At 41.9% G+C, this 9,313-nt stretch overlaps 1 pseudogene; it reads left to right on the plus strand.

The window, feature by feature from the left end:
• Window positions 1–5,834: 5,834 nt before the first annotated feature.
• On the plus strand, window positions 5,835–7,391 carry LOC112671947 (microspherule protein 1-like; annotated as a pseudogene).
• Window positions 7,392–9,313: the final 1,922 nt, after the last annotated feature.

Genomic DNA, 9,313 nt, shown 5'->3' on the forward strand with positions numbered 1-9,313 from the left:
GCTGGTTCAACACTTGTAAAACAATCAATGTGATTCATCATATCAGCAAGAAAAAATCCAAGAACCATATGATCCTCTCATTAGATGCAGAGAAAGCATTTGACAAAATACAGCATCCATTCCTGATCAAAACTCTTCAGAGTGTAGGTATAGAGGGAACATTCCTCAACATCTTAAAAGCCATGTACGAAAAGTCCACAACAAATATCATTCTCAATGGGGAAGCACTGGGAGCCTTTCCCCTAAGATCAGGAACAAGACAGGAATGTCCACTCTCACCACTGCTGTTCAACATAGTACTGGAAGTCCTAGCCTCAGCAATCAGACAACAAAAAGACATTAAAGGCATTCAAATTGGCAAAGAAGAAGTCAAACTCTCCCTCTTCGCCAATAACATGATACTCTACATAGAAAACCCGAAAGCCTCCACCCCAAGATTGCTAGAACTCATACAGCAATTGGGCAGTTTGGCAGGATATAAAATCAATGCCCAGAAATCAATGGCATTTCTATACACTAACAATGAGACTGAAGAAAGAGAAATTAAGGAGTCAATCCCATTGACAATTGCGCCCAAAAGCATAAGATACCTAGGAATAAACCTCACCAAAGAGGTAAAGGATCTATACCCTAAAAACTGCAGTACACTTCTGAAAGAAATTGAGAAAGACACAAAGAGATGGAAAAATATTCCATGCTCATGGATTGGCAGAATTAATATTGTGAAAATGTCAATGTTACCCCGGGCAATTTACAAGTTTAATGCAATCCCTATCAAAATACCATGGACTTTCTTCAGAGAGTTAGAACAAATTATTTTAAGATTTGTGTGGAATCAGAAAAGACCCCGAATAGCCAGGGGAATTTTAAAAAAGAAAACCGTAGCTGGGGGCATCACAATGCCAGATTTCAGGTTGTATTACAAAGCTGTGGTCATCAAGACAGTGTGGTACTGGCACAAAAACAGACACATAGATCAATGGAACAGAATAGAGAACCCAGAAGTGGACCCTGAACGTTATGGCCAACTAATATTCTATAAAGGAGGAAAGACTATCCATTGGAAGAAAGACAGTCTCTTCAATAAATGGTGCTGGGAAAATTGGACATCCACATGCAGAAGAATGAAACTAGACCACTCTCTTGCACCATACACAAAGATAAACTCAAAATGGATGAAAGATCTAAATGTGAGACAAGATTCCATCAAAATCCTAGAGGAGAACACAGGCAACACCCCTTTTGAACTCAGCCACAGTAACTTCTTGCAAGATACATCCACAAAGGCAAAAGAAACAAAAGCAAAAAAAAAACTATTGGGACTTCATGAAGATAAGAAGCTTTTACACAGCAAAGGATACAGTCAACAAAACTAAAAGACAACCTACAGAATGGGAGAAGATTTTTGTAAATGGCGTATCAGATAAAGGGCTAGTTTCCAAGATCTATAAAGAACTTCTTAAACTCAACACCAAAGAAACAAACAATCCAGTCATGAAATGGGCAAAAGACATGAAGAGAAATCTCACATTGGAAGACATAGACATGGCCAACATGCACATGAGAAAATGCTCTGCATCACTTGCCATCAGGGAAATACAAATCAAAACCACAAAGAGATACCACCTCACACCAGTGAAAATGGGGAAAATTAACAAGGCAGGAAACAACAAATGTTGGAGAGGATGGGGAGAAAAGGGAACCCTCTTACACTGTTGGTGGGAATGTGAACTAGTGCAGCCACTCTGGAAAACTGTGTGGAGGTTCCTCAAAGAGTTAAAAGTAGACCTGCCCTACGACCCAGCAATTGCACTGTTGGGGATTTACCCCAATGATTCAGATGCAATGAAATGCCGGGACACCTGCACCCCGATGTTTATAGCAGGAATGTCCACAATAGCCAAACTGTGGAAGGAGCCTCGGTGTCCATCGAAAGATGAATGGATAAAGAAGATGTGGTTTATGTATACAATGGAATATTACTCAGCCATTAGAAACGACAAATGCCCACCATTTGCTTCAACGTGGATGGAACTGGAAGGTATTATGCTGAGTGAAGTCAATCGGAGAAGGACAAACATTGTATGTTCTCATTCATTTGGGGAATATAAATAATAGTGAAAGGGAATATAAGGGAAGGGAGAAGAAATGTGTGGGTATTATCAGAAAGGGAGACAGAACATAAAGACTCCTAACTCTGGGAAACGAACTAGGGGTGGTGGAAGGGGAGGAGGGCGGGGGGGTGAGTGGGTGACGTGCACTGAGGGGGACACTTGACGGGATGAGCACTGGTTGTTATTCTGTATGTTGGTAAATTGAACACCAATAAAAATTATTTTATTAAAAAAAAAAGAAAATAGTTGTGGGAGCAGAGAAACCATGAATAATAGGCTCTGGATCCTGAATTTCGTAGGGGTTTGGTGGTTGTGGTGATGCTGAATGCTGCCTAAGGTGCAAATGAAGAGAAGAGAAAAGAGGACCTTAGTGCTGTGGTAGAATTTCAATGTTGGCTAAAGTAATCTCTGGTTTCTTTAAGATCTTTGGGTGTGTGCATGTTTGTGTTTTAACTCTATTCTAAAATATTTTAAACATATAGGAAGGCTAAAAGAATCATAAAATGAACTCTGTGTACCCACTACTAAGATTTAATGACCCTTAATATTTTGCCATGTTTGATTCATGGACTTTTTTTATTGGAGTTCAATTTGCCAACATATAGCGTAACACCCAGTGCTCATCCCATCAAGTGCGCCCCTCAGTGCCCATCACCAATTCACCCCCACCCCCTGCCCACCTCCGTTTCCACCACCCCTTGTTCATTTCCCAGAGTTAGGAGTCTCTCGTGTTCTGTCTCTTGGGGTCTTTTCTGATTCCACACAAATCTTAAGATGATTTTTTCCAACTCTCTGAAGAAAGTCTACGGTATTTTGATAGGGATTTCATTAAATGTATAAATTGCCCTGGGCAACATTGACATTTTCACAATATTAATTCTTCCAATCCACGAGTATGGAACATATTTTCATCTCTTTGAGTCTTCCTCAATTTCTTTCAGAAGTGTTCTGTAGTTTTTAGTGTATAGATCCTTTCCTTCTTTTGGTTATGTTTATTTCTAGGTGTATTATGCTTTTGGGTGCAATTGTAAATGGGATTGACTCCTTCATTTCTCTTTCTTCAGTCTCATTGTTAGTGTGTAGAAACGCCACCGATTTCTGGGCATTGATTTTGTATCCTGCCACATTACTGAATTGGTGAATAAGTTCTAGCAATCTTGGAGTGGAGTCTTGTGGGTTTTCTATGTACAGTATGTCATCTGTGAAGTGAGAGATTTTGACTACTTCTTTGCCAATTTTTTTAATTAGTATTTTTAAAAGATTTTTATTTATTTATTCATGAGAGAAAGAAAGAGAGAGAGAGAGGCAGAGCCACAGGCAGAGGGAGAAGCAAGCTTCCATGCAAGGAGCCCGACGTGGGACTCGATCCCGGGTCTCCAAGATCACACCCTGGGCTGAAGGCGGCACTAAACCGCTGAGCCACTGGAGCTGCCCTTCTTTGCCAATTTGAATGCCTTTTATATCTTTTTGTTGTCTGATTACTGAGGCTAGGACTTCTAGTACTATGTTGAATAACAGTGGTGAGAGTGGACATCCCTGTCGTGTTCTTTTTTTTTAACGATTTTATTAATTTATTCATGAGAGAGAGAGAGGCAGAGACACAGGCTCCATGCAGGCAGCCCAATGTGGGACTTGATCCTAGGTCTCCAGGATCACACCCTAGGCCAAAGGCAGCTCTAAACCGCTGAGCCACCCGGGCTGCTCCCCTGTCGTGCTCTTGTCCTTAGGGGAAAGGCTTTCAGTTTTTTCCCATTCAGAATGATATTTTATGTTGGCTTTTCATAGATGGCTTTTAAGATACTGAGGAATGTTCCCTCTATCCCTACACTCTGAAGAGTTTTGATCAGGAATGAATGCTGTATTTTGTCAAATGCTTTCTCTGCACCTGTTGAGAGGATCATATGGTTCTTGTTTTTTCCCTTGTTGATGTGATCTATCACATTGATTGTTTTATTAATGTTGAACCAACCTTGCATCACAGAGATAAATAGATAAATCCCACTTGGTCATGGTGAATAATCTTCTTAATGTACTGCTGGGTCCCATTGGCTAGTATCTTGTTAGAAATTTTGCATCTGTGTTCATGAAGGATATTGGTCTATAATTCTCTATTTTGGTGGGGTCTTTTTCTGGTTTTAGAATTAAGGTGATGCTGGCCTCATAAAACACGTTTTGAAGTATTCTGTACCTTTCTATCCTTCGGAACAGCTTTAGCAGAATAGGTATTATTTCTTCTTTAAACGTTTGATAGGATTCCCCTAGGAAGCTGTCTGGCCCTGGACTTTTGTGTCCTCAGAAAATATTGATGACTACTTCAATTTTCTCCCTGCTTATTGGCCTGTTCAGGTTTTCTTCCTGTTCCGGTTTTGGTAATTTGTGTTTTTCAAGAAATGCATCCCTTTCTTCTAGATTGCCTAACTTATTGGCTTATAGATGCTCATAATAGGTTTTTAAAATCCTTTGTATTTCTTTGGTATTGGTTGTGATCTCTCCTCCTTCGTTCATGATTTTATTAATTTGAATCTTTTCTCTTTTTAATAAGGCTGGCTAATGGTTTATCTATCTTATTAATTCTTTCAAAGAACCACCTCCTGGATTTGTTGATCTGTTCTACAACTCTTCTGGTCCCTATTTTATTGAGTTCTGCTCGAATCTTTATTCACTCTCTTCTTCTGCCTGGTATAGGTTTTATTTGCTGTTCTTTCTCCTATTCCATTAGGTGTTAGGTTAGCTCGTGTATTTGAGATTTTCCCAATTTTTTGAGGGATGCTTGTGTTGTGATGTATTTCCCTCTTAGTACTGCTTTTGCTGTATCCCAAGGATTTTGAATGGATATATCTTCATTTTCATTAGTTTCCACGAATTTTTTTAATTCTTCTTTAATTTTCTGCTTTACCCATTCATCTTTCAGTAGTATGCTCTTTATCCTCCACGTGTCTGAGTTTCTTCCAAATTTCTTCTTGTGATTGCATTCTAGTTTCAAATCATTGTGGTCTGAAAATATGCAGGGTATAATCCCAGTCTTTTGATATTGGTTGAGACCTGATTTGTGACCCAGTATGTTGTCTCTTCTGGAGAAAGTTCCATGTGCACTTGAGAAGAATATGTATTGATTAGCATTTGGATGGAAATTTCTGTTTATATCTGTGAAATTGTCCAGTCTAGTGTGTCATTTATAGTCCTTGTTTCTTTGGTGATGTTGTGCTTAGATTATCTGTCATTTTCAGAAAGTGTCATGTTGAAGTCTGCTACTATTAGTGTATTATTATCTAAGTATGTCTTTATTGGGTTATTAATTGATTGATATACTTGGCTGCTCCCACATTAGGTGTATAAATATTCATGATTATTAGGTCTTCTTGTTGGATAGACCCTTTAAGTATGATATAGTGTCCCTCTTCATCTCACTACAGTCTTTGGAATAAACTTTAATCTATCTGATATGAGGATTGCTACCCCAGCTTTCTTTTGAGGACCATTTGAATGGTAAATGGTTCTCCACCCCTTCATTTTCAGGCTGTGGGTGTCCTTAGGTCTAAAATGAGTCACTTGTAGCTAGCAAATAGATGACTCTTGCTTTTTTATCCAGTCCAAACCCCTGCATCTTTTGGTGGTATCATTTAGCACATTCACATTCAGAGTTACTATTGAAAGATATGAATTAGTGCTGCCCCTAGTTTGCAGACCTGGAAGTAGATATACCTCATAGAAGTTGGGTTTGGCCCTGCATCTGCTGCCTTCGCCATGGAGAAATTGTTGGAGCTGGCAGCCTAGGAATGAATCTCCTCTCAGCCTCTAAGCTCACCTGGTCAGAATCCTTGGATGAGCCTGTGGAATCCTTCCTCCTAGCCCTGTGGTTTGGAACCAGTGGCTCTGAGACTGTAAGAGGGTGGACAAAGATTCTCAGGGGCTGCTAAATTCATCTCTGATGGCCTCCAGCACTGCCAGCCACTCAGAGGATGAGGAGTCGCTGGCAGGGCAGAAGCAAGCTTCCTCTCAGGCCTTGGGCACCATCCCTAAATGGAGAAGCTCCTCCAGATTCATCAAGAGGAAGAAGTTTGATGATGAGCTGGTGGAGAGCAGCCTGGCTAAGTCCTCTACCTGGGTGAAGGGGGCCAGTGGGGTGGAGCCAGGGTGCTGTTCAGGGAGTGAACCTTCCTCCAGTGAGAAGAAGAAGGTGTCCAAGACCCCTAGCACTCCTGTGCCACCCAGCCCAGCCACAACCCCTGGACTCACCAAGCATGTGAAGAAGAGCAAACAGCCACTTCAGGTGACCAAGAATTTGGGCCACTGGAAGCCTGTAGATGACCTCCTGGTTGTCAACACTGTGCTGCAGACCAATGACCTGACATCTGTCTAGCTGGGTGTGAAGTTCAGCTGCCACTTCACCCTTTGGGAGGTTCAGGAGTGCTGGTATGGCCTGCTCTATGATCCTGTCATCTCCAAGCTGGCCTGCCAAGCCATGAGACAGCTGCACCCAGAAGCCATTGCTGCCATCCAGAGTAAGGCCTTGTTTAGCAAGGCTGAGAACAGCTGCTGAGCAAAGTGGGATCAACCAGCCAGCCCACCTTGGAGATGTTCCAGGATCTGCTCCACAGACACCCTGATGCCTTCAACCTGGCCTGTACTGCCAAGGCCTTGCAGGCCCACTAGCAGCTCATGAAGCAGTATTACCTGCTGGAGGACCAGACAGTGCAGCCACGGCCTAAGGGGGACCAAGTGCTCAACTTTTCAGATGCAGAGGACCTGATTGACGACAGTAAGCTCAAGGATATGCGAGATGAGGTCCTGGAACATGAGCTGACAGTGGCCGACTGGCGCCAGAAACGAGAGATCCAACAGCTGGCACAAGAGCTGCATAAGCAGCAGGTGCTGGTAGACAGCATCATAGGCATGAGCTCTCCTGACTTTGACAACCAGATGCTGGCAGTGCTGCAGGGCCACATCGTGCAGTACCTGATGCGCTCCCAAGAGATGACCCTGGGCAGAGCAACCAAGGATAACCAGATTGATGTGGACCTGTCTCTGGAGGGTCCATCCTGGAAGATCTCCCAGAAACAAGGTGTCATCAAGCTGAAAAATAATGGTGATTTCTTCATTGCCAATGAGGGTCGGCGGCCCATCTATATTGATGGACGGTGGGTACCATGTGGCTCCAAGTGGCACTTCAGCAACACCTCTGTGGTAGAGATTGCCAACCTGAGATTCATCTTCCTCATCAACCAGGATCTCATTGCCCTTATTCAGGCCAAGGCTGCCAAGATCACGCCACAGTGAGGTGTGGTGGCAGGACCCATATGCTCTCTGTGGCCTCCGTTTCCCCTGCCATTTCAGCCTCTTGGAGCTGGAACTCAGGCTCCTGGAAAAGCCATAGTAAGCAGGAGAAAACCCAACTGCGGGCCCACTGATCTGAGCCTCTGGTAGGGCAGGGCTGGTCCTGTGAAGCCCCTGAAGGCTGGAACCCTCCAGCTTCCTTAGAGTCAGATCCCCTCCCCTCCTCTCTTTGCAGGCCGCCCTCCTCTTCCCCTTGGGTTTCCACCTTTACCCCTTCGTCTCCAGCTGATTAGCTTCAGACTTTTCCTTTATTATTTTTCTTTTGTAAATAAAAAGCACCAAGTTCCAAAAAAAAAAGATATGAATTTAGTCTTATCATAATATCCATTCAGTCCCTGTTTTTGTGGATTATTTCTTTGGGCTTCCTCTTTCTTTTATAGAGTCCTCCTTAATATTTCTTGCAGTGCTGGTTTGATACTCACATATTCTTTCAGTTTCTGTCTATCTTGGAAGCTCTTTATCTCACCTATTCTGAATGAGAGTCTTGCTGGATATAGTATTCTTGCTGCATGTTCTTCTCATTTAGTACCCTGAATATATCCTGCCAGCCATTTATGGCCTGCCAGGCTCTGTGGTGAGATCTGCTGTTAATCTGATATTTCTCCCCATGTAAGTTAAGAATCTCTTGTCTTTTGCTGCTTTAAAGATTTTCTCTTTGTCTTTGGAATTTGCAAGTTTCACTATCAAATGTCGAGGTGTTGAACGGTTTTATTGATTTTGGGGGGAATCTTTCTATCTCCTGGATCTGAAAGCCTGTTTCCCTCCCCAAGTTAGGGAAGTTTTCAGCTATGATTTGTTCAAATATGCTTTCTGGAACTCGGCCTCTCGGCGTTTTCTGGAACCCCAATTATATGTAGATTTTTCCTTCTGAGGCTATCATTTATTTCCCTTAACCTTTCCTCATAGTCTTTTAATTGTTTCTCTCTTTTCTTTACACAGCTTCCTTACTTCCCATCAACTTATCTTCTATGTCACTCACTGTTTCTTCCTCCTCATTATCCCTAGTAGTTAGGACATCCAGTTTTGATTGCATATCATTTAGTTGACGTTTAATTTCAGCCTGATTAGATCTGAATTCTGCAGTAACAAAGTCTCTAGAATCCTTTATGCTTTTTTCCGGAGGCACAATTAGCTTTATAATTGTGCTTGTCAGTTGGCTTTCTGACATCTAATTGTAATCCATATTCTGTAACTCTGTGGCAGAGAGTACTGTTTCTGATTCTTTCTTTTGTGGTGAATTCTTCTGTCTAGTCATTTTGTTCAGTGCAGAGTGGCTGTATGAGCAGGATGAGTCAAGAATATCAACCACAACCTAAGTAAATTCACCCTAGATGATTCTGATGAGGTCTGAGACCAGAAAATAAAAACAAAGAAGAGAACAACATAAAACAAAAAGGGCCACTAAAGTGAAAAACAAATTTTAAAACAAAGTAGTAAAAAATAAAGGCCAAAATTCCCAAAGAAGAAAAAAAGAAGAGAAAAAAAATGGTAAAGAGAGAAAAGAAAAAAGAAAGGGGAGGAAACTGGGAGATGGTGGTGGTGAAGAAGTTGTAAAGGAGGGATAAGGTAGTCTACCTGAGGGGTCCTAGAGGATGATCCTCCTTGGATCTGAGTGTATTAAGTTCTGTATGTTAGAAGATGGTCAGTCCCAAATTTATATAAACCAGCAATACTTGTAGAAAACGCCAACATTGACCACCAAAACATAAACAAGATAAAAGAGAGGGGAAAATGGGAATGAAGGGAGAATATAATCTCACAGAATGAACCAGCATGGTATTCCACTTGGTTCTGGGTGCATGCTGGTCCTGTTTTAGAAACTCTTAACTTCTGTCATTGTAGAACAAAATGAGGCAGACAAAACA

Source organism: Canis lupus, chromosome X, assembly GCF_003254725.2.
Source record: "Canis lupus dingo isolate Sandy chromosome X, ASM325472v2, whole genome shotgun sequence".
In the NCBI taxonomy this organism is placed as follows: domain Eukaryota; kingdom Metazoa; phylum Chordata; class Mammalia; order Carnivora; family Canidae; genus Canis; species Canis lupus.